Here is a 25,916-nt window from a genome sequence, read left to right on the forward strand (position 1 = left end):
ATAACAAGTGATACAAAAGTAGATATATGAAAATGAATAAATGTCAGATGATGGATGAAGAACAAAGACGAAATAAATAAAAAAACAAACAGAATGCAGCTTTAAAGCCAGATAAAGATGAAGCACGGGTAATGCCAAGAGGGAAATCTTAAAGGATTGGAAATAGAAGGGTGATAAAGTTTGAGACAGGCTGAAGTGGAGACCAGACAATTTGACTGGTCACCTCAGTGACTGGTGTAAAAAGAGAAAGAAAAAAGGGGTTGACGGTGGTGAAAGGAACAAATGCACACACACACACACACACACACATATATGTGTGTGTGTCTATATACATGCATATGTGTATGTGTATACAACCTTCAACAAAGTAACAGTCATGTATGCAACAGATACATATCAGGACATAAACATATGTTCACATGTACATACACATCTCCTAAATCCTCACATACATACATAAGTACATACGTACATACATACATGCGTATAGGCATGCATATGCATGTACACATATACATATGCACATACATGTACACACATACATATGCACATACATACATACATACACACACACATACGTACATATATATCATGAACTAACTGTTACTTTCTCAGATGCAGCATAGAATTTTGTCAGTGAACAGGTTGCAATCTCAAAGCGACGAAAATATTTTGACAAATTAAATCTAAAATGTTGAAGTGAATCTAACGGATTTTGTGTGTTTCTTAAATGGCTTATAAACACCTTCCACGCTGCAATTGTTTTATATATATATATATATATATATATATATATATATATATATATGTATATATACATACAGTGAGAGAGAGAGAGATGAATATTCATATGTATGTAGGTGTGTACACTCATCCACATGTAATTTTAAATTAAACTCCAAAATTCATTAGTAATTGTAGTATAGACAGCTGCTTGTCTTCTTAGCTATTTGATGAAATTCAAAGAAATCTCAATATAGAAAATGCTATTATTCATAAATCTAAATTCTTGAATAATGTATTAATAATAGACGTTTGCAATAATTAGATGGCCATGTAAAATTGTGGAGTGGTAAAATCATAGTGCTGTTCTAAATTCTTTACAATATATGAAACTATTGCTCCATATTCTAAGTTCAAATTCTACCAGAGTTGAACTATGTTTTTATGACCCAAGTCAAAGAAACAATTTCTAGACATGTTCCGGTTTCAATTCAGATAACTGTACTACATTCCTAAAATTATGTGCTCTTCTACCAATGCTGTTGCTGAGACTCCCTTTGGTCATGACTGACCGTGGGATTGCACCTAGAAAGTTACCCTCCCAGGCACAAGTCCGGGCATGATTGTTTATGGAAGACCAGCAGTCACCCATGCATACCAGCCTCCCTTCTCCACGCCACCAGTGTTATCCAAGGGAAAGGCAACAGCCGATACAGCTTGGCACCTGTGATGTTGCAACTCATTTCTACAGCTGAGTGAACTGGAGCAATGTGAAATAAAGTGTCTTGCTCAAGATCACAACATGCAGCCCGGTCCGGGATTCGAACTCACAACCTCACGATTGTAAGCTTAACACTCTAACCACTGAGCCATGCGCCTTCACTCTGCCAATGTAAGCATTCAGTAATATTAGGCAGTAAGTCTATGGTTAGACAAAATCACAAATGCTATTTCAGTTTAAGTGGGGGTCAATTTAGTGATCATTATCATTGTTATAAAAGCAGCAAGCTAGCTGAATTGGTATGTCATTGACAAAAATGCTTTGAAGTATTTGTTCTAGTTTTTTAAATCCTTCCACAGACAATAAAATAAAGTACTAGTCGAGAACTGGGGTGGATGGTATTGACTAACCTCCTCTCTCTACAAAACTACTGGCCTTGTGCCTGAATTATAAATTTTCTTTTTTCTTTTTATCATTTACTTGTTTCATTCATTGGACTGAAACCCTGAGGAGGCAATGATTTGATGGGCTTTTAGTTGAATAAATTAACCCTAGTACATTTTTTTTTAGTCTGGCACTTATTCTATCAGCTTCTTTTGCTGAACTGCTAAGTTACAGGGATATAAACAAGCCAACTCTAATTATTGAGCGATGATAGTGGGGAACAATTGCAACAACAAAGATACATAAAGACATGCACACATGCTCACATGTGTGTGTATGTATATATATATATATATATATATATATATATATACACAAACACATATATGGACATACATACATATATGTATATATATAGATATAGATATACACACATTCATATATATATATACATCTTAAAATGAGGTAGTTTTGATGAAGTGCTGTAAGGTATAACTTTAAAGAATGTAGTTATGTAAGGCTGAAACAATAAAAATGGCAGAAGGTACAATATAAACTCTGAGCAAAAAGCTTTTTCAACTACTTTTTCAAATGTCCTGAAGAAGGGGTGTTCAACCCAAAATATAAAAATACAAGGTAAAGCTGCAACTTTTTTGTTTTCTTTTCCTTTTGTAGCTTCCTTCATATCTTCTTACATTGCTCTGGCCTTACACAACTACATTCTTTAATGTGTGTGTGTGTGTATATATATATATATATATACATGCAATGGTTTTTGGTAAGCAGCATCCATTTTTACAATTCTTTAAATAATAATAATTGTATTTTATAAGCTTAAAGCTTATAAGTGATCATTATGCAATGACTAAAGAAAATAGTCTACTAATGAGGAGAAAAATTAGGTTTTCCTATATGCATGGGAAACATGGAAAGCGGACGTTAAATGATGATGATGATGATGATGATGATATATGCAATAAGTTTAGTCTGAGGCTTGCCCAGTGTGTCACACAGTTGGACTGAACCTCAGACCATTTGCTTTCAAAGTGTGCTTTTGACACGGCTGTATCTGGAAGAATTGTTAGCATGCCACACTAAATGCTTGGCAGCATTTCTTTCAGATTTACATCCTGAGTTCAAATTCTGCTACAGTTGACTTTGCCTTTCATCCTTTTGGGTTAGATAAAGCAAGAACTAGTTGAGTACTTTGGTTGATGTAATTGAAGATCCTCTTCAACCTAAAATTTCAGTCCTTGTACATATAGTAGAAAGAATTATTGCTGTTGTTGTTATAATAAAGGCTGAATTATGGCACCTAACTTCCTAGAATGCAGCCCCTTGATTATTATGTGTTGGGTGCAGTTAAGCTTTGAAATTTTGGCAGTACTTGTTTGGGCTCTGTACATTCTGCTTTGCAGTTCAAATCCCACCAAAGTCAACTTTGTCTTTCACTTTCGTCCTTTTAGGATCATTAAAATAAAAAGCAGCCTGAGATTGTTGGAATCAGCTAAAATTTGCTGGCAAAACAATTATTATTATTGATTATTATGACAGCAAGGAGGAAGAAGAGTTGATTAAATCAGCCTTAGTGCTAGACTAGTATTTGTTGTTTTTTTTACTCTAAAATAGCAAAAGTAGTGTTGACCTTGGGGAAATTTAAATTAAGAAACTTAATGGATACAAGTAAATACTGTGAAAAATATGCTCAGGTTGGATTCTGCTTTCAAACAATTGTTTATTATCATCATTTTTCTCATGCTACATATAAAATACTGGACAAAAGTCATTACACACAACAATTCCTTTTCCATTTTATTATACAGTTTTTTTCAAGGGATATATGATCTACTTGAAAGCATTATCTTTTTAGCTACACATATGGAAGATTTAGTTGATAATTTTTAAACCTTTGAGCCTGGTTTCACATTTGCCTTTCCTTATAGCATTTTATGTTCACAAAAAAACTTCTTGTGCATGCATTCCATATTTTTGCTGTTTTGATTTCCAGATCTTTGTATTCAGGTTATTTTTTTCTATTTACTTCCTTGAGATATTATCAACCATTAGGCAAAGCACATCAATCAGGCCTGGAAATTTTGTATTTTATGACAATATTAAGCTTGGTTAGCTCCCATATTCCTATTTACATTAAATTACATATTGCAGTGAATCATAAGGCTTTTATTTTCCTAAACAGATTCTGGTCTATGCTTATTCAATATTTTTTTTCTTTGCATATTTCATTGGCAATAGGCAGAATACATCTCCTGATATATTCTAATGTAGAGTATTCAGATACAATAGAGCTGGAAGCTTCATTAAACTTCTGTTTATTACAGGGTAGAATTCCATATCACAGGAATCTGTTGATGGTCTCTGCACTGAGTAACAATATCACTTTTTTCCTTCTGTTATCTCTCTCTATATAAATGGCAGTTTGTCTGTGCGTTTTCTGTGTGTCTGTTTGCTTGTACCCTCACCCTGACCACGGCTTTCAACCGATTCTGATGAAACTTGACACACACATAGCCCAATGTCATAATTCAAAACTAACACAGCAAAAATTTTGAAAAGTTCCCCCAGTTTTGAAAAAAATCGATAAATTCGACATGGGGTCGAGAATCAGAAACACAAACCGCAAACTGTCTAGGGGACGCAACTCCACCTTTTTTAACTAAAAAAATTTACCATCATTTTTTTCCATTTTTTTTCTATTTTTTGGCTATAACTCTCTAAAAATGCTTTATAGTTATTTCCCTTACAAACCTGAGCAACGCCGGGCGATACTGCTAGTCACTCTCATAAAAAAATGCTAAGGCCAAGATTAACTTTACCTGTCATGAACTTTCCTATACAAATTACTACACTTTGATTTCATATGTGAAGGCACTTCTATAATGTCTACTTGGAAATCCTTGGCATTGAGCTGTAATTACCGGGCTTCATTTTAGTTTCTACTTATAACACTGGCATTTATCCCAATCTAGTTTGCCAATCTATATAGGGCAATTGTTCCTGGAGGGGATTTAGTGTTCTTGTAGTGTTCATATTCTTTGTCTTGTATTACATCTGTGCCTTCTGGTTTCTAAGTGCATTATAGTTGTTTGAATTTGTATGTATGAATATGTGTTTAGTAGTATTAATTCTATCATATATGTTTGAAATTCTTTGTATAGATTTTATTTTTGATGTTTTTCACTATTTCTTAATGAATGTCTTGCCTTTTTCATATAGTAGTTATCTTATCGCATTGTGAAGATTTCATTGAAAATCTCTTGGGTTTAACCATGTTGTCCTTTGATGTCACATAATTTAAATTCTGTTTCATGTTATTAATATGAGTATTATTCATTAGGTGGCAAGCTAGCAGGCTGGATGAAATGCTTAGTTGTATTTCACCTGTTGCTACATTTTGTGTTCAAATTCCGCCGAGGTTGACTTTGCTTTTCATCCTTTCTTGGTTGATAAATTAAGTGCCAGTGAAACACGAGGATTGATATAATCAACTAGTCCCCTCCTGCCAACTTTGAGGCTTTGTGCCTCCAGTAGAAAGGATTAATATTATTATTACTCATCTCTGAATATACAAATTCAGTTCTATAACAGGGATATTGTGGGTTACTGCCAAGGCTGCTAGGTTATTAATTACTTTCATTTATTTTTCAGTCTACTTAAGTCTTTTGAGTCATCTCAGCCTGACATATCTTTTCAAATCAATTCTTTTATTTGGCATTTTAGACTTGCATGATTCTATTTCTAATTATTTTTTGTTTGATTGATTTCGCCGTTAGTGTTGTAAAGGCATCTATCTGCAATTATCCTATATTTCATTTTTGTAAAAAGTGAATATAAGAAATTTGGCAACTAATTTAGCTAATTGAATAACTTTTAACATTTCTTGTTTGTATCAGCAATGTACATGTTTATATATACACTGACTTGGACAACTTAACTTGACAGAAAAAAATATAACTGAGCTATAAAGTTTAGGATGGATAGTTTTAGGCTATTCAAATAAACAAATGGTTTACCATAGCTCAGATAATATTCTAGTCATTTTTTCAGAGTTTAGAGATATGTCGAATATATCAAAAGTTAAATAGAACAAAAGTGGTTGAGTGAATACTCTTGAAATATTTAATCTTGGAGAAAATTTAACTTAGTTGCCAGATATATAGTTTACTGCTATTTTTATTGTCCCTCTGAGCATATAAGTTTTCATGAATCCCATAAATTACTAGTAGTAAATTCAACAACATTGATTCCAGGATCCATGAATACACACAAATATAGGCTTTTTTATTGTCAATTCATTCAGTATGTAGATTTTTCTGAATCTCCAACTAATATATTTATTGATTGAGCCATTTGGCACTTCTCACTAACAATGCTTTATTCTATATTCTTGTTGAAAATCTATTTTCATTCTTCTAAAATCAACTGCAATTAGAAAAGAATGACCTACTGGTGAATAAGAAGGATTTATTTGATTAAAAAGCAGTTGCAAAAGAATTCAAAGAACCTGCCTTTAATGATGCAATAGTACTGTTAGTGCTTTATATTTTTTAATATTCGATCTTTGCAACAATGAAACTACAATGATCTTCATGTTCATTGTTAGGCATTGAAATTAACATAGTATTTTCAGTTCACTGTTTTTTTCACCTTTGCAAGATTTTATATATTCATTTGTTGTTGCTTAGACCAACATCAAATTTTAGTTGAGCAACGTGCATATGATAAAAGATGTTTTGGCCTTCACCATATCATCCTTTTGAATATCCAGAATTACAAAATCTAATGCATCTTCATATTTTTAAGATGGTGTCATTTGAAGATTATTTGGCTGCCATTTCCTGTTGGCCAAGTAACTACAAAGTGGCTTCCCTGTGCATGTGGTTAATCTAAGATTACTGTATGTTATTTATTTTGAATGACTTCTATGTAACTTTTACTCTTTTAGTCCATCTCTGACTAACAGTGGGATTGCACCTAGAAAGTTACCCTCCCAGGGACAAGTCCGGGCAAGGTTGTTTTATGGAAGACCAGCAGTCGCCCATGCATACCGGCCTCCCCTCTCCATGCCACCGGTGTTATCCAAGGGAAAGGCAATGACCGATACAGCTTGGCACATGTGACGTCGCAACTCATTTCTACAGCTGAGTGAACTGGAGCAACGTGAAATAAAGTGTCTTGCTCAAGAACACAACACGCAGCCCAGTCCAGGATTCGAACTCACAACCTCACGATCGTAAGCTCAATGCTCTAACCACTGAGCCATGTGCCTTCTGCATTTCTATTGTAATACGTCCCCATTACTGCTGTATTAGTGTATTATACACCCTATGTATGGAGGAAATTATATGTGAACAGGAATTTTCATTTCATGCCTTAATTAAATATTTAAATCACCTTAGTCACATTAATGGAGCATTGCAATCCTATGATTAAAATAATGTGATGAGATAATTATGGAAAATAAATGAGCAAGAATAATGACAAAAAATGATTAAAGATAGGTTTTCTTTTGTTCTCCAACATACTAGCCGAAGTATGATCCTCTTCCATCTGAGTGACACAATAATGCAAAATTATGAAATAGCATGTTCTTACAAAGGCTGTGAATGTATAACTGTGATAATAAATAGTGGTGTGTATAGAGAAACAGAGCATATTTAAAGATTACAGCATTAATAAAAATACAGGGTATTAAAAAGTACAGTGCAAGTCATCAAAACGCATTGTAATTTCACCAAAAGTTCTATCAATTTCTTGAATAAAATAGCATGTGTAGTCCATTGCTCAAAATTTTCTGTTATAGTTGCTTCATTTATGAATATTAAACATGTTCAGCTAACCAGCTGACTGTGTACCCCTTGGTGATACATTGCAATTTGACTACCCATTAATCTTTAAGGATACTTTAAAGTGATAGTGTACATTATTATTTTCATATTACTTTCTGTCAAATACTGTTGCCTAGAAGCAGCTTTTGCCACTTCCTTTTACAGCTTTGGGACAACGTAATTTCCCCCCTGCATCCATGATTGATGTCACTATACTTTTGTAAATGACTTGCTGCTTGGTATTTAGCTAAGAAAAATAGATTCCGCTATTTACTTCAACTCTTGTGCATCATATTCCATCTGTTTACTTATAAAGTTTGCTTTGCTAGGTCCAGCTGTGCTAAGATTAGGGTTGGGAAGATTAAAGAAGTTACCCTCCATGTGTCATACATTTCCAAAAGCACTTCATTAAGAACTTTGTCAGTTAACAATTATACTTTATTACAATGCATTTTCTCTCAGCTTAGTGTATGGGGAGTGACAGTTTATTAACAGCACAAGATCAGATAGTTTTGTGTGTGGGTGTGTGTGTGTGTGTATATATATATATATATATATATATAAATGCAAAAAACAAATTTCTGTGTGTCAGTGTGTCACACTTCGGCCCCACTCTCTCACTATTCAATGACACTTTTTCTATTCCTCTTGCTAGGGTGAGAGTAATTGTAGGCATAGAGATGGTGAGGGCAGTAATATATTGACAGTTGAGATGGTAATGGGGTGATAGTAACAGTATGAGCTGTAGTTGTGATAGAGGTGGAGGTGACGGTGATGATGGTGGTGATGGTGGTGGTGGTAGCTGTGGCAGTCAAGTATGACGGTGATAGTAAGGGATGTGAAAGACAGTGGTGAAGGTGGTGGAGGGGAAGGTTGCGATGTCAAAGGTGTTGATGGTGGTGATATCAAAAGTCTGAATGGTGTGTGTATGGAAGTTGTGGTGGTGATGGTGATTGTACAGGTGATGATGGTGGTGAACAGAAAGAGAGGGAGAGAAAGAAGGGGGTTAGACACAAAAAAAAATTGTACTGATCCCTAAATGGGAAGAAGAAATATGTTGTTTATCATGAAGCTTTGCAATAAGTTCCAAGTCAACACATTATATCATTGTTTTGACGAAAATTGTTCATTGCTTGAAAAATATTGGTCAGGTTTAATGAAACTTAATACCATAAATCCTTGACTATAGTCTGTCCTTGAGTATAATACGCAAGGGATTTTTATGGGGCTGTACCCCTGAAAAACCTAAAGCTTGTGTATGATACGCACCCCTTCTCTAACTTGAGTTGTGCGTAATTAAGCCAGCAGCACCTAGTCAAACAAATACTTCTGTGCATGTGTAATACAATAATGGTGATGTTCTTAACTGTTATATGAGAATGTAAATATGTTTGCAAATTGTTTTTGTTACATGTTATTCTGTGTTCTGAATACTTTTATTTTAATAAATGTTGCTTACTGTAAGTTATGGATGATTCTTTTATAACTTCATCGCTTTCAGGCTTAGCTTAATGTATTTTTGTGCCCGATATCACAAAATCTGTCTGAATAAACATTGCCAGACAGCAAATAGAGACTCGGACGTTGCTTAGAAAATATTTTTCATTTTTAACCTCGAAGATAGTACGCACTAGGGATTTTGACCTTTAGATTTTGGGGGAAAATGCGGATTATACTCGAGGATTTACTGTATGTAATCAGTCTAGTATTTAAATTTTTTAATGTTGAAATGCTGTTGCAGGTATTTTTATGTTGAAATGCTGTTGCAAGTATTTAACCCTTTAGCATTTAAACCAGCTATATCTGAACCAAATATTCTACCTTTTTTATCTTCTGATTTGCCAGATCCAACCTCTCACCCCTATCTTACAATGTGATTATAAAAGTAAACAATCAATGCATTGAAATGTTGAAGCTACAAGATAATGCATGATAAATTCAAAACAATGTGAATAAATAAGTATTACATTTGACAAAATAATGTGAATACTAAAGAGTAAAACTAACCAACACTAGTTGTTAAGAGTGGGTGGGGACAAATGCATATCTACATAGATATACACACACACTTACATATACATAGGCACATACACACATTAACTTCTACACAGTTTCTGTCTATCAAATTTGCTTAGGTGCAGGAGTGGCTGTGTAGTAAGTAGCTTGCTTACCAACCGCATGGTTCCAGGTTCAGTCCCACTGTGTGGCACCTTGGGCAAGTGTCTTCTACTATAGCCTTGGGCTGACTAAAGCCTTGTGAGTGGATCTGGTAGACGGAAACTGAAAGAAGCCCTTCGTATATATGTATATATATGTATGTATGCGTGTATGTATATGTTTGTGTGTCTGTGTTTGTCCCCCCAACATCACTTCACAACCGATGCTGGTGTGTTTGCGTCCCTGTAACTTAGCGGTTCAGCAAAAGAGACCAATAGAATAAGTACTAGGCTTACAAAGAATAAGTCCTGGAGTCGATTTGCTTGACTAAAAGGCGGTGCTCCGGCATGGCTGCAGTCAAAATGACTGAAACATGTAAGAGTAGGCTTTAACTGGAACTAAACTCAAAACCACATAGTTGGGAATAGAACTTCTTATCCAAGCAGATATGGTTGCATGTACAAACACACACTCTTAAATAATAATTATAATGATAGCAAATATGGAAACTGGTACATCCTCAAAATTTTTTTTTCATTTTATTTTACAGCATGTCATACAGCATATTATTATGGCTATGACAACTTACATGTAGTTCTGCAGTACAGAATATGGACAGTTGCATATGCAACTGAGCATAATTTGTTGTGCAGCTTTGTTCAGGGTCTTTCAACCAGCTTGACTTGAAGTGCTATCCACCCAGATAATATGTACCATGGTATCCACCCAGATAATATATCCCTCTAAACTCACATATATAAATAGGTATGTTGGTGCAAACAGACAAAACAGAACTCAAAATATGGGTATATGTATATTTCTGTTAGTGTTTAACAGAAGTAACAGAGTGACTCAAGGCCCAAGCGTTTCATGCGTTGGCACTTATCAATAAGTATCAATGCATGAAACTTTTTGACCTTGAGTCACTCTGTTACTTCTGCTAAATATTAATAAAATTTATATATATGCCTTACTGGCACCTGTGCCGGTGGCATGTGTAAAAAGATTCGAGCGAGGTCATTGCCAGTATCACCTGACTGGCCCCCATGCCAGTGGCATGTGAAGGCACCCTCTACACTTTTGGAGTGGTTGGCGTTAGGAAGGGCATCCAGCTGTAGAAACTCTGCCAGGTCAAGATTGGAGCCTGGTGCAGCCATCTGGTTCGCCAGCCCTCAGTCATATCGTCCAACCCATGCTAGCATGGAAAGTGGACGTTAAACGATGATGATGATAAAATAAATATATATATATATATATTAATAAAATTTATATATATATATATATATCCCTTCTTTCTGTTAGGATGTACAAGTATTTACACACATTTATACACATGGTGGAAACTTCCACTTACCAAATCCAATCACAAGGCAATGGTTGAACTGAGGCTATAGCAGAAGACACTTGCTCAAGGCGCTACACAGTGGAACTGAACCTGAAATCATGTGGCTGGAAAGCAAGCTTCCTAACCACACAGCCATGCCTGCACCTACAACCCAAATCATTGACAACATATCTTTTCAAAAGACACATCAGTTTCTTCTTCCATCACATTATCAATTTCACCAATTTTTCAGCAGTCTTGTTGTTTTGTGTGCCTCTTGTTGAATAGGTAATACGAATCTATCACTGGCTTTTTAATCAGTAAAACTTGTTGGTCCAGGTTTGTACTGTAGCAACACTTGCATAAAGAATTACTCTTCTTCATGAAGATTCGAGTTAATAATGAAAATACTTCTAGTCATTTCACTCAGAATATGTTTTACCATTGTGTCTTTGTTTCTCTTAACTACACAAATTTATTGAATCATCTGTATAGGTGCATGCATGGCTGCTTAATTGAGATGCGTACTTACCAACCACATGCTCTTGGGTTCAGTTCCACCTTGTGTACCATGAGCAAGTGTCTTCTAGCCTCCAGGCAAACCAAAGCCTTGTGAGTAGATTTGGTAGACTGAAAGTGAAAGCGGACCATCATCTTAATATATAAAATACCTTGTCTGTGAGTGAGTCCTCAATGCATGCTCAAACCTTTGAATCAATCTGTACTATACTTGGGTTACATGAATAATTTGACCTTGGAAAGAATAATACGGTCTTGATTTTTCTTTTTATTAAAAATAAATAATATTGCTCTATATATAACGATTCACTTCTTCAAATCGTTTTCTCAACTTCCTGTGTTTGAACTTTATGGCTTTGGCGTCTTAACCAGCTATTTATACACACACACGTATGTATACATTATAGTTGTGACGATTTCTGATAAAAATGAATTTCTAAAGGTTCTTCCATGTCAGAAAAAAAAAAATTCATACAGAGATAGACGTCTTTTTCTCAATTAATTAAATGAGGTACTGTATATTGTACATTGATTTTCCAATACATTTTTCGGACATTTTCGAAACCAGTCGCTTTATTAAGACTTCATATTTCACATTTAAATCCCATATGATTATTCTTGGCGCAAATCGACTTATCACATTCACGTAACTGTTTTGCCAATGTCTACATAGTAACTAAGTGACTAGCTATTTACACACACATGTATGTATACATCATTACTATTGTGACGATCTGAGATAAAAAAGAATTTCTAAACTTACTTTCATTTCTTATATTCTTCTCAGGCTTCCTATTTGTGTAAGATATATACTTATGTGAGTGTGAGTGAGACAAATGTTTCATACGGAGATTTCATTTAATTGATCAATTGTCAACAGGGCATAACTACAGATTTCTGTCCCCACCTCCAGCTTTTTGGATGGTCATAACTTTCAGAACAATGGATACTTTTTAATGAAATTTTCTACGAATATGTATTATATCATGTAGATTCGGAATATACAAAATTCGGGAGGGGGGATGTTTTAATAGGGGTGAGGAGGGTTTTCGGAAAATTCACTGGAGTCAACTTCAATTCACTTAACTCGCAGGAAAATTGATATTTTTTAATGAAATTGTCTACAAATATACCTCGGACTATGTAGATTCAGAGCATATAGGATCTTGGGGGGGGGGAGCAATTCGGGGTTATTTTAGAGTTAGGGTATGTGGCGATGCTTCGGTATATGTACACACGTGACTTTGTTACATTTCTGAAGATAACAGAAACCCTTTTCTCCCACCCCTAACCCAACCCTAACACAAACCCTAACCCCCCATATATAAAAAAAAAACACTTTTTTTAAATGTATCTGGTACTTCCGGAAGTACACCGGTACTTATACCGTAACATCGCCAGATTTTTTTCACTTCAAGTAAATTCACAGGTAAACTGTTCCAATAGAAAGACAGAAGACACCAGAAGCAAAAATAAGGAATATACACGCACAGTTTAATATAAAAGGGTAAAGTATAATTTTTTACATAATCTCTAAAATAAACGTGATATTGAAGAAAATAATATCCCGTTTGAACTTTTTTCAATATATATATATATGTGTGTGTGAAAGAGAGAGAGATCACTCAGAATAAGCATGCCACCCCTTTGTGCTTATTTTTCCTACGGATTCCGATCTTGTCTCCAACGGAGATTCTAAGTATGCAAAAAGATCTACTTTTAGACTTTTAATACACCCAATCCTTAACTTATCAATATTTTCCCCGAAATTTTGCGACCAGGGTCAAGGGTTTTGTGCACAAACGTACAACGGAGAAACTGAAACAAATATGGACGACTTGTTTTGAAACACTCCCCGAGTGGGGAACAGTTCACAAAAATAACCCCCAACTGTTTTCGCCCCAAATCCTAAATGCTTGAAATCTACATAGTCCGAGGTATATGTATAGACAATTTCATTTAGAAATATCCATTTTCCAGAAAGTTAATACGAATTGAATGGACTCCAGTGAATATTCCGAAAATCCTCCCCACTGCCTCCTAAAACACTTTCCCTCCAAAAATTTTGTATATTTGAAATCTACATCATATAACACATATTCGTAGAAAATTTCATAAAAATTATCGATTTTTCTGAAAGTTATCGTCATCCAAAATCCGGTGGGGTGCGGTGGGGGCAGAAAGCCTGTGGTGAGATGGTACCAGCTGTCAATGATCTCATAATGCATGTGCTCCCAAACATTGCACAAAGCTTTAGCAACAGTCAATGGCTCTGTGAGCGAGGCTTCTTAGCTCCACGTTATGATGCCGTCAACAAACTCAACTGGGATCTCCTGCAGCTGTTGCTTGGACAAGAAGTCTTTCAAATCCCTTGGTACTGTCATTGATCATGACCAGGCTGTAGTTCTTCCAACTGAGTTCCTGTACTCTCTACAGCCATCTGGGATGCTATCTCACCACTTAATACTTAAAAAGGAGTCCCCTCCTGCCACTATTGCTGCTCAGGAATCTGGATCCACCTCATCTGTGCAATGGCACCAGACTGGTGGTGAAAGCAATACAACCTCACGTCCTAGAGGCAACAGTTATATCTTGGAACTATAAGGGTGAGAATGTCTTCATTCCACTGATCCCGTAAACCCCATATGACCTCCCCTTTGAATTTAAATAGTTCCAGTTCCCAATGAAACTAAGTTTTGCTATGTCAGTAAACAAGTGTGAAGGAAAGTCTCTTAAGGTTGTTGGACTTCATCTTGCTTCTCTCATAGGCAATTATATGTAGGATGTTTGTGAGTTGGAAGTCCCCAAAATCTTTTCACATATACACTAATTAAAGGACATACTCAAAACATTGTATATTTAGAAGCTCTAGATAATTAAACTGTGATTGATTTCCAGATTTGTTTCAATATATTTGTTTATACTCATGTCATCTGATAGAATTTTTGTTAAATGTACTTATTAACAGGAGGGGAGTTCTCGCATGCCATTTCTTAAATTTATGCATTTTAAAGTTCAATGTTTCAATTAAGTACTGACAATTGAAGGTGATTGCAAAGACAAAGAACTACCTGATTTTTAAACAATTTTAACAGTGAGAACATTGGATAAATCATGTTATTGACATTAATAGTTTGTACTAACTAATGTTGAGAACTGCATAATCCATGTTTCATTTTACTTAGAGGTTTAAAAGGCATACTTACATTTCATTATTTTCAATAACCTGGGGAAACACCAGGTTATTAACATACAAAGTTAGTATCTCAGCTACTAGGAGGTAAGACCTGCGTAATCTGTTTCATGTTAGAGATCTAAAAGGCATTTTAAAATTTCATTATTTTCTGTAACCCAGGCAACACCGGATATTTCTGCTAGTTTGTGCTGCTTTAACCCTTTAGTGTTCAGATTATTCTATTGATTCCCATTGATTTGAATTAATCATGCATTATCTCATATCTTCAAGATCTTGATGGTGTAATTACTTAATGTAGAATAACATTGTAGGGTAGATGTGAGAGCCTGGATCTGGCCAGTTTGAACATAAAACATGTAGAATACTTTTGGCCGGATATGGCCGGTTAAAATACTAAAGGGTTAAATAAAACATATTACTCTACCACTGGTATTTGAGTACTCTTTTTTCCACCTTGTTTCACATTTATGTGTTTACTCTGGTATATATATATATATATATATATATATATATATATATATATATATATACGTATGGTGTGTGCATATATATATATATACATATGCATATATATGCACACACACACACACACACATCCCTTTCTATAAACCTTGCATTCTGTGTTTTTTGAAAATTTTTTGTATTTTTGTTTTTTGCATTGACTGACATTATTTTCTTTAATGGCTTTCTTTTTTTTATTTAATTGTATTGGTGTTTTTTATTTCCCTGGAACATAAGTACGGGCATGTACACATGCTCTATATCAATAGCAAGAATGTTACTTCATATGAAATTTGGATTAATATGTACTTTACATAGTTATAGTTTTTACCCATCTCTGGCTCAGCCTCTTGTTCCTCAACCCTTCTCTTTCTCTCTCTCTTTCTCTCTCTCTCCCTCTCTCTCTCTCTCTACACACACATACACATATTTCTATTTCTCTTTACCTCTCATATGTGGCTCTGCCTCTCACTTTATTGATCTGTCTGTCTGTCAGCCTGTCTAATTATCTCTTTATCTGTTTGGTGACTACCTGCTTCTCTATTTACCCTTTATCCCATCGCTTCCTCCGTCTTTTTTCACTCTTCCTTTCGAGAAACTTCCTTGTATTTATTTCTTGGGGAATATAAATACAGAATGACCATCAATTTGTTTATAGATTACACAATGTTTATAAATGAATTAACATTCTTGTTCTATTAAAAAAGATGATTTTATTAATGATAGGGAAAGGTGGATACATTCAAAACATTGATTAATTTATTACCTAAAAACTTTATACTTTTTATTTAACTGAAAAATGTAACAATCACTTGTAAATTTGATGATGGTTTTTTTCTTTTTCCATCTATGAAACTTTACATAACAAATCTTTCAATACAAATACATGCATGCATATGCACATATGTGTGTGTGAAATTCTGTATTAACTTCTTTTTCAGTTAGAATACTTTCTATTTCATTGAGTGTGTGTGCTTGTATATATTATCAAGTATGTGTCTACAAACGTGCTTGTGTTTGTACTTGCATATGTCAGTGGTGAACTTAATTTAAAATCAGTGCACAGTGTTGTGTTTACATTTCTTTTCCTTCTTTATTTTTCGCCTTTTGAATACATACTATGAAATTTAGCGGAAATATATTTCCTGCTAAATTTACAAAAATTTGCAATTTCATCTTGAATGAAATTACCAACCAGCCCAACCATTGCAAAACCTCTCATTACAGCTCACTGTAGTTACTATACTTTCATTTTCCTTTTCCTACGCTAAATGTCTCCAACTGCCATTCATTTCCCATTCATCAGTTATTTCACTCTCCCTTTACCAGCATGACTACAAACAAACAACCCCCCCCCAAAAAAAAAACAAAAAAACACAACAGCAAAAAGCAAACAGACAAAAAAACCTTTTTCTGTTTATTATATGTGATTATATAAATGTGTTGCTGCAACATGGCCGTACCCCAATGAGTGCCATGAAACAAGTAAAACAAAATGCTAAAAGACCTAACCTTGTTATGTATGTGTATATGCACACACACACACACACAAACACATACACACACACGCACACATGTGCATACACACATGTGCACACACAAATGAGCATGCAAACACACACACACATACACACAGTTAAAGCCATATCTTCTTAATATTTAGAAATGAATGTATGCATTTGTATTCCAAGTTGTATATCACAGAATTGTAGCTAGTTGACTGTAATTTTATGTAGTTGTACATGTTTCCAAAGGAAAGTTCATAAACTATATCATTTATTCTTTACATCTGGGTTGGACCATGCATTGCTGCTAGCATTCCAATATTCTTCTCTGAGCTTCTTGTATATTTTCTGTGGGCATAGGAGTGGGTGTGTGGTAAGTAGATTGCTTACCAACCACATGGTTCCGGGTTCAGTCCCACTGCGTGGCACCTTGGGCAAGTGTCTTCTACTATAGCCTCGGGCTGACAAAAGCCTTGTGAGTGGATTTGGTAGTCGGAAACTGAAAGAAGCCCATTGTATATATGTGTGTGTATATATATATATATATATATGTGTTTGTGGTGTGTATGTGTCTGTGTTTGTCCTCCCACCCAACATTGCTTGACAACCGATGCTGGTGTGTTTATGTCCCCGTAACTTAGCAGTTCAGCAAAAGGGACTGATCGAATAAGTATTGGGCTTACAAAGAATAAATCCTGGGGTCGATTTGCTTGACTAAAGTGGTGCTCCAGCATGGCCACAGTCAAATGACTGAAACAAGTAAAAGAGTGTGGTTGAATTTCTTTTCAGTAATGTTTGGGTTTTTTTTAACAACCAGTATAAGGTTTGTTGAACTTCACAAAACATGATATTCTGTTATAATTAATTTACTATTTACTTAAATCTTTTACTTTTCACTTTTTTCAGTCATTAGACTTTGCTCATGCTGGAGCACTGGTTTGAAGAGTTATTTTTCTAGTCAAATAAATTGAACCTAAGACAATTTATAAAGCCTGGTACTCATTCTATCAGTCTCTTGCTGAACTGCTAAATTACAGAGATATAAACAAACCAACACCAGTTGTCAAGTAATGGTGGGGAACAAATACAGATACACACACACGTGTGTAACAGGCTTCTTTCAGTTTCCATCTACTTGATCCACCTAAAAATCTTTGGTTGGCCTGGGGCTATAGTAGAATCCCACTGCATAGCCCAGTGGGATTGAACCTGGAACCATGTAGTTGGGAAGCAAACTTTTTGCCACACAGCCATGCCTTCACAAATATATATTTGTACTTTTGAGGTATTTTGCTTTTTACATATTAAAGATGTTTTATCTTCAGCATGGTTGTGTAATTAAGATGTTTGCTTCCCAACTGTGTGCCTTCAGGTTCAATTTCTAGAAGTGCCTTCTACAATAGCCCAGCTCCAACCAAAGCCTTGTGAGTGGATTTGATAGAAGGAAACTGAAGGAAGCTTGTCATATATATGCATGTGTGTGTGTTTGTGCCTCCTTGCCTCGTCACTTCATGGTAGTTAGAAATGACTATCATGATCACACAAGTGTTTTGTTCATTTCCAATCTTCTGTGGTAAGACATTCAGCCATGGTGAGGAGAAAAAAAAAACTATCTTACTTGCAAGCAAGTGCAGGCTGGTGACAGAAAGAGTATCCAGCAATAGAAAATCTGTCCCAGTGAATTCCATCTGAACCAAGTATGCATGGAAAACTGGATACTGAAACAATGATGATGATGTACGGAGTGGAGCAGAGAGAATGGACGTTTTTGAAATGGCTATTACTCAGCCCCAGGAAGAGGGACATATGTCTGACAGGTACCATTTGGTCTATGGTGTCTTAGCATTTATTTACTTTTCAGCTGAAAGCATGGTATTGTGGATTATAGGGCATCGTGTGTTTGCCTATGAGAATTACATGAAGAATAACAAGTCTGTTGCAGTAGTTCAGTGTGAATTTCGATGTCACTTCAGCATTCACCTAAATCAGGATGTTCCCACCTGGAACACAATCTTATTTTGGATGAATGCACTTCATACTCGAGGTACACTAATGAATAGGAGAGTGATGAAGGTGCCATGAATGGTACTGACCCCATAAAATGTGGAATGTATCAGACAGGCTTTGATATGGAGTCCAAATCGCTCTGCTCAAAGGCATTCCACTGAACTTGGCTTTGGTAATCGATTGGTAAGGTGTATTTTGCATGAAGATCTGCATTTTTACCCATACAAATTGGTCATTAGGCAACAGTTGAAACCATGGGACTATGCACAGCATCTTAACTTCACATGTCAGACAGAAGCAAATTTTGAGGCAAATGACAACCTCATTTTGTTAATGAGTAATGAAGCTCATTTTCATTTCAATAACATGGTGAATCAACAGAACTGTCATTATTGGGCTCTTGAAAACTGAGAGAACTGCACAAAAGACCACTGCACAGCCCAAAAGTGATGGTCTGGTGTGGTGTTGGAAAAGCTGCTGTCATTGGTCCTTACTTTTCAGAAGACAGTAATGGAAATGCTATTACTGTAATCTCTCAGCATTACATCAAGATGATAAACAACTTCTTTGTGCCTGAATTACAATGAAAACATATGCCTGTTTGGCATGTGTGGTTTCAGCAGGATGGGGCGATGGCCAACACAGCCAGATGATCAATGGATGTTCTTTGCCCTCTCTTCGGTGACCGCCTCATTTCCAGGTTTGCTGACATTCCTTCCCCCACCCTGGTACCCTGATTTGTCCATGTGTGATTATTTCTTGTAAGAAAACCTCAAAGTACACATGTATGTGCATAAGCCCTGTACATTTGAAGGATGATTTGAAGGAAGCTATTCATGTGGAAGTCGCCCAAATCGACAGAGCAATTCTGGAGAGAGTGGAGGCCAACTTTCAAGAACGCCTTTTGAAATGCATCAATGAAAATGGATGCTACATGATGGATGTTGTTTCTCACACTTGATTTTGACAAATGCTAATTCAATATGACAATAAAATTTGTTTGCAGCTAAAATTAATGATTTTGTGAATTTTTCAAAAATGTCCATTCTCCCTGCCCCACTCAGTATGCAGTTAATTGGATGCTTTAGTATTTTATTGTTTGTGTTGTACATGCTAAAGCTGAATTTTGTATTTTGTACATATTTTATCTTCTGCTTGAAACATTTTTTTTTCCAGATTAGTCAACTGATTTATGTATTTTATTTTTTCCTATTTTTTAGTTTGAGGAAATAATGTAGGTTACTTACTTAACTGAGTTGTATTGACATATTTCTTTTACATTGTCTTTTGAAATAGACTGCTCACTATTTAAATTTTGGGTCTTTTTCATTGATTGACCTCATTGCTCATGAATGGACTGCTATTTCAAGTGACCTTTACACAGCATATCACAGTATACGTTAATGATCAACACATGTGTTTATCACCATTGCAACAACGTTAAACTAGCGATTTAAAGTGGCACAAAAGATTCTTGTCTTCACCTTAACTATAGATGATTTCTACAGAATCTTCATTTCCTTTTATTTCTTAGCATATATGTACAACAAAGTAAAGTACTTCGAATGAAGAATTGTGATTTTGACAGTCTAAGGATGTAAAATGTCTGCTACTATGTGATTTATAATCAAATTAAGTTTATTCACCTTTAATACATATGAAAAAGTGAGAAAATGTAAACAATTTCTCAAATTATCAAATATATCCATTTATTTGCAAGTTACATACTTGTGAATGTTGGCAATCTGGTTGAAACAGATTTTACATTTTATATCAGAATTATTCATTATTGTTATTAATGTTGAATACATTTTAATAAATATCCATTGGAGAACTGACCTTTGTTAATTCTTTCTGGTCTTATATGTGTCAGTTTGTCTTTAAAATATTGTTTGAAAGCTTTCAAATTCATATCTTCCTGCATATTTTATGTATCTACAAATTGCACACATTCTTGTGGCATTTTAAAAGAATATTAAAAAATCATTTGGCAGAGTAGAATTAATACTCATGATCTTTATAGGTTCTCCCAGAACAGTGACATTGGTGTGGTTATTGTTCAGATTGGAAGTCTGTAGGTTGTGGCATATAGAAAACAATATATGCAAGGAGAGAATTCTATATAGTTCTCACTGATCAGAGAAATGATTGGTCAAGGAGTTAAAGTTTTGGGTGGCAGAGGCATAATAAGCATGGTAAAAGAAAAGGCAAGTGCAAAAAATAGGCTTCACTCAAGAAGGTATGCAGTTTTCGAGTTCATAAAATCAGAAGCAATTGTAATAGTGGTAGAAGGGGCATAACAAATAAGTGCTGTCTCTTTGGGTTCAATGATTTAATATGTGGGTTAGTGACTGCTTGTCACATGGCCTTCTATGGATTTGATCTAGCATTATTGACTCAGATATGTGATCTGTGCACTAATTTAGGTTGCATTTGTGGCTCAATTTTGGCAATGTTATACATGTTCCTTCATGGAATATCATCAAAGATGATAATTATTTTCAATGCTTTTGATACCACTTGTTTCATTTACATCAGAATCCTGAGATTTAGATTACCTGTGTTCTATTCATTATAGTTATGATGTTTATCCTTCCTGTTAAGCCACTATCTTATTATTAGTCTGTTAATTAACTTTTATTCTTCATGTATTATTTATATCTTGCTAGGAGGAAATGATCTGATTCGAATTGTATGTATTTCACCTCTTCAAGTCACATTTTATCTTTGCTATAATAATATGACATTTCTGACTGACTGACTTGATCTGTTTCTCTTGGTACTGGATTATTTTCCTTATTACTTAGTAATTCTGATTTTGTGTTTATTCCTAGTTTTTGTGGTTACAAGTTTTATGTTAGATGATTATTATTTTTTAAGGTTTTGCTTTCTATATTTCCTTTCTCAGCTTAAGTTCTTCAGTTTTTCTTTTCTCTTATAAATATCTCTTTTATCTTTTGCTGTCCATTTGTGGGTTTATATTGTGATTATTTTTTTCTTCACCATAAATAATAGGATTGTTCGGTGATGTTAAGTGAGAGATTTAGATTAGCAGTAAAAAATACTTTAATATTTTAAAGTATTCAAATCTTCATTTCTGCTTCATTCATATATTTCGCTGCATTGTTTCATTTAGTATGCACAATTTTTATTCTAGCTTGTCATATTTATATGTAGAGTTATGTCACTTTATCAAGTGATGTTCATGTTCCCTTTTGATTTCATACTTTATATACATCTTGCTGTTATCAAACTTGGTGCAATAAGGTTTTGCAAACCAATATTAATTTAATATGTTAGATATTGGAAATGTTTAGATTTTAAAAATGTTTATAGCTATGAAAGATAGCTACAGTGATTTTGATAGCTCAAGGTAAACCATTCCTGTACCAATGTCAGCTACAGATCTTTTAATTTCTGGTACTATTGTTGTTGTTAATGGACATTAAAGCACCAGACAAAACACTTTATGGTATTTATTCTGGCTCTTAATGTTCTGGTATTAAGTACTGCTAAGGTCAGCTTTGTTACTCAACCTTTCAGAGCTGATGTAATAGAGTAGCAGCCAAATATAATTAACTATTCTCCTCCTCTGAAATTCAGACCTTGTACAGTTAGAAACAATTGTAAGAGTATTAGACAAACTACCTGATAGTATTTAGTTAAGGCTTTTTATGCTCTAAGATTAAATTATGGTGAGGTCAGATTTGCCTTTCATGTCTCCAAAGCTGATAAAGTACCAATCAAGTACTAGGATGTGTTAATGCTGCTAAGATAGGGTGTTAACAAAGGGGATATCATAGAAAATTTCTTTCCCATAATCCTGTTAAATGCAGAGTTTTAAGATTTTGACCAAGTTATTTGGGAAGAATTTAGTGCTTATTGTTAGTTGCTTGGTCAAAAATACTCAAACATGTGGGATTCTCAACAGATCCATTTGCAACAACCTCCACCTCATGTGATACATTACAGAGGGAGGGAGGGAACAACAGCTTCACTAAGAAAAGCTGAGAAGAGATGGGAAATGTCTGCATCAACTATGTCATAACTTACAGATTGACAGTTGTACCTTGCCCCCATTCCCATTTGGCTAGATTGAAATGTTTGCTTTTTTTATTACACATCCTGCAGATGGTCAGACTGACCATCTGTTTCCAGCATACTCTGGATGGTGGGCATGGTGAAGCTACTGGTGCACAGACATATGCTGAGGCTGCACTACCTGCAGATTTTCTTGGACAGTGAGTATGTGTAAGATACATTTTTCAGCATCTAATCTCTTTGATGTAGCTGCAGTCTTGCATCAAGAAAAAGCCAAATTGGGTTACCTAGCAACTAGAATGTAATCATATACTCACCAGCTAATGCCACCTGGCTTGATTATAATGACACCAGTGGATTCATATAAAGTTAGAAGAGTAGCGGAAAGGGCAGGTCATGCCTTTGTCTATGAGAGGATCCATTACAACCGTTGGAAAAAAACATCAACTAAATAATGAAACAAAACTGAGGTTATCTTCATTAGGAAAATAACCAGAGATGATGATAGAAAGAGAATCCAACAAGATCTGGAAAAGTCGTACATGAAAGAATTTGAAATAGTGAAGACATGCCAGATTAAGAAGTTTATGAAACTCAAAGGTCAGAGAATGAAGACTGAAGTCTGTCACCCACTTGTGAAAGCAGTAATTAATGTAAGTAACCAGCATCTAGAAAGCTCTGAAGAGCCTACAGGCATATGGCGTAGTGGTTAAAAGCGCAGTCTACAAACCCCAAGATTCTGAGTTTGATTCCAGGCAGTGACCTGAATAATAATAATAACATTGAAAAATACTTTAGGAATGAGAACCCAGGTTCGAAATTTCCCCAAGACACCTGATGAAGGCTGGAGGGTATATCAGCTGAAACATTGTGTTAACAACAAACGAGATGAGGACAAATATCCGTCAAATGTAAATAATGTATATGAAGTAAATGCTTCCATTTTTGCTTTTGTTAAACACAATATTTTAATCATTTCGAAATATTTTTAAGTGAATGTGATTTTAAAAATGTAAGTTGTTTGTACACTAAGTGTTTATATTTTAGCTTTCTTTAAGCAGACAATAATTTAATGTTTTTTAAAATTATTTTCAAGTGAATACCATTACAAAAATTTTCTTTGGCATATTTGAAACGTATTTTAAAGTGAAGATGATTTTAAAAATACGGTAAATATTTAGTAAAAGACCCATTCATAACTTTAGTGTGAAATAATTTTTTCCATAGGTTTTTTTTTTAGTGCATTCAACATATCTCACCTCCTAGGATTTGGCTGCTATTTCTAGCATGCCCTGCTACCATGTAACAGCTATTTGCAATACATGACCAGAAATAGCTGTTATATGTAGCAGGGCATGCAAAAAATAGCAGCCAAACCTTTCCTCTTCTGGGGAAAGAGGCCACTTACACATGATTTCAATGTCACATTCATTGAAAGTATGCAAAACCTCTCTCATCAACCTCCAACAATGTCTGCCTCCTCCAGCTGACAGATTTTTTGTACTTTTTCATGACAGAAAATACACCATTTGTGGCAGTTATAATGAAATTGCTTTCTTATATCAGAGTAATAAGGCGTTTCAACAGAACATCTTTACCCCCGGGAATTAATGGGTACACCAGCTAGTATACATATATATATATATTTATTTATGTATGTGTGTGTATATATATATATATATATATATATATATATATATATACTGGAAATCCTCGAGTATAATCCTCATTTTTTCCCCAAAATTTAAAGGTCAAAATTCCTAGTGCATACTATATATGAGATTAAAAATGAAAAATATTTTCTAAGCAATGTCTGAATCTCTATTTGCTGTCCAGCAATGTTTATTCAGACGCATTTTGTATCGGTCACAAAAATACCTTAAGCTAAGCCTGAAAGCAATGAAGTCATAAAAGAATCATCCATAACTTGCAGTAAGCAACATTTATTAAAATAAAAGTGTTCAGGACACAGAATAACATGTAACAAAAACAATTTGAAAACATATTTACATTCCCATATAACAGTTGAAAATATCACCATTATTGTATTACACATGTGCGGAAGTGTTTGTTCGACTAGGTGCTGCTGGCTTAATTATGCACGACTCAATTTAGAGAAGGAGTGCATATTATACACAAGGTTTAGGCTTTTCAGGGGTACAGCCCCCTAAATATCACCCGCGTATTATACTCAAGGGTGGACTATACTTGAGGATTTACGGTATATATATGTGTGTATCTATACATATGCATACACACACACACATTCATATTGTATTCAATATGCAAAAGATATATTTATGAAAATTGACTACTATTATTTATCTAATTGACTTGTAGTACATTACAATATTGTTCAGTTTAAAAAGTCAAATTATTCACAGCTTTGTTAATAGTGCTAGAGAGGAAAAAAGATGTACTTAAATGTCTTGAAGTCTGACTTCATAATAGCTCTTTAATTATTTTGGAATTATGATATCTATACACCTTTGCTATAATTATTATTTATTGGAAGTAGATTGAGAATGAAAGGATTTTTTAAAGGTTTCAAATGAAAGGTATTAATTTCCAATAGAAAAAAAATGGAAGTATGAATACTTTTAAAAATGGGTCTACTTTTTTAAACTATGTACATACTTTCATTGATCAGCAGTATACATTGGATATATTCCTTTGAAAATGAACTCCAGCAATAATGCAACCTCCATCAGGTGCAGGATTTGGAATTATCTGGCATTTGAAAAACTATTGAAAAGTTAAAGAATTTAATTAAAATAGTCAACATTAGAAATGATGGAAGATCTAATAAGAGTTTGCTTTTTTTTAATGTTTCTCCAGGTAATGCATGAGTGATTGATAGCGTAGCTGAGAAGTCGGTTTATTGTCTAGTATAAAATTCAAAAAAGTTCGTCTCTTGAGAAAATGAATATCTTAGAAAGAGCTACCTTTAAGAAAAATTCCTTAGATAAACTCACATTTCTATGGAATAAAT

The 25,916-nt window shown here is 34.6% G+C and overlaps 1 protein-coding gene and 1 long non-coding RNA gene across 2 annotated transcripts in view; both read left to right on the plus strand.

Annotated features, from left to right (window-relative positions):
* Positions 1-25,916, plus strand: part of LOC115209614 — a 1,042,307-nt gene that overhangs the window by 549,147 nt on the left and 467,244 nt on the right. The gene's annotated exons all lie outside the window — the stretch shown is intronic.
* LOC118762552 lies at positions 3,018-19,335 on the plus strand. The gene is made up of 3 exons (XR_004998305.1): positions 3,018-3,030; positions 12,158-12,159; positions 19,072-19,335. It is a non-coding gene; the product is annotated as an uncharacterized LOC118762552 (long non-coding RNA).

This window comes from Octopus sinensis, linkage group LG3, assembly GCF_006345805.1.
Source record: "Octopus sinensis linkage group LG3, ASM634580v1, whole genome shotgun sequence".
In the NCBI taxonomy this organism is placed as follows: Eukaryota; Metazoa; Mollusca; class Cephalopoda; order Octopoda; family Octopodidae; genus Octopus; species Octopus sinensis.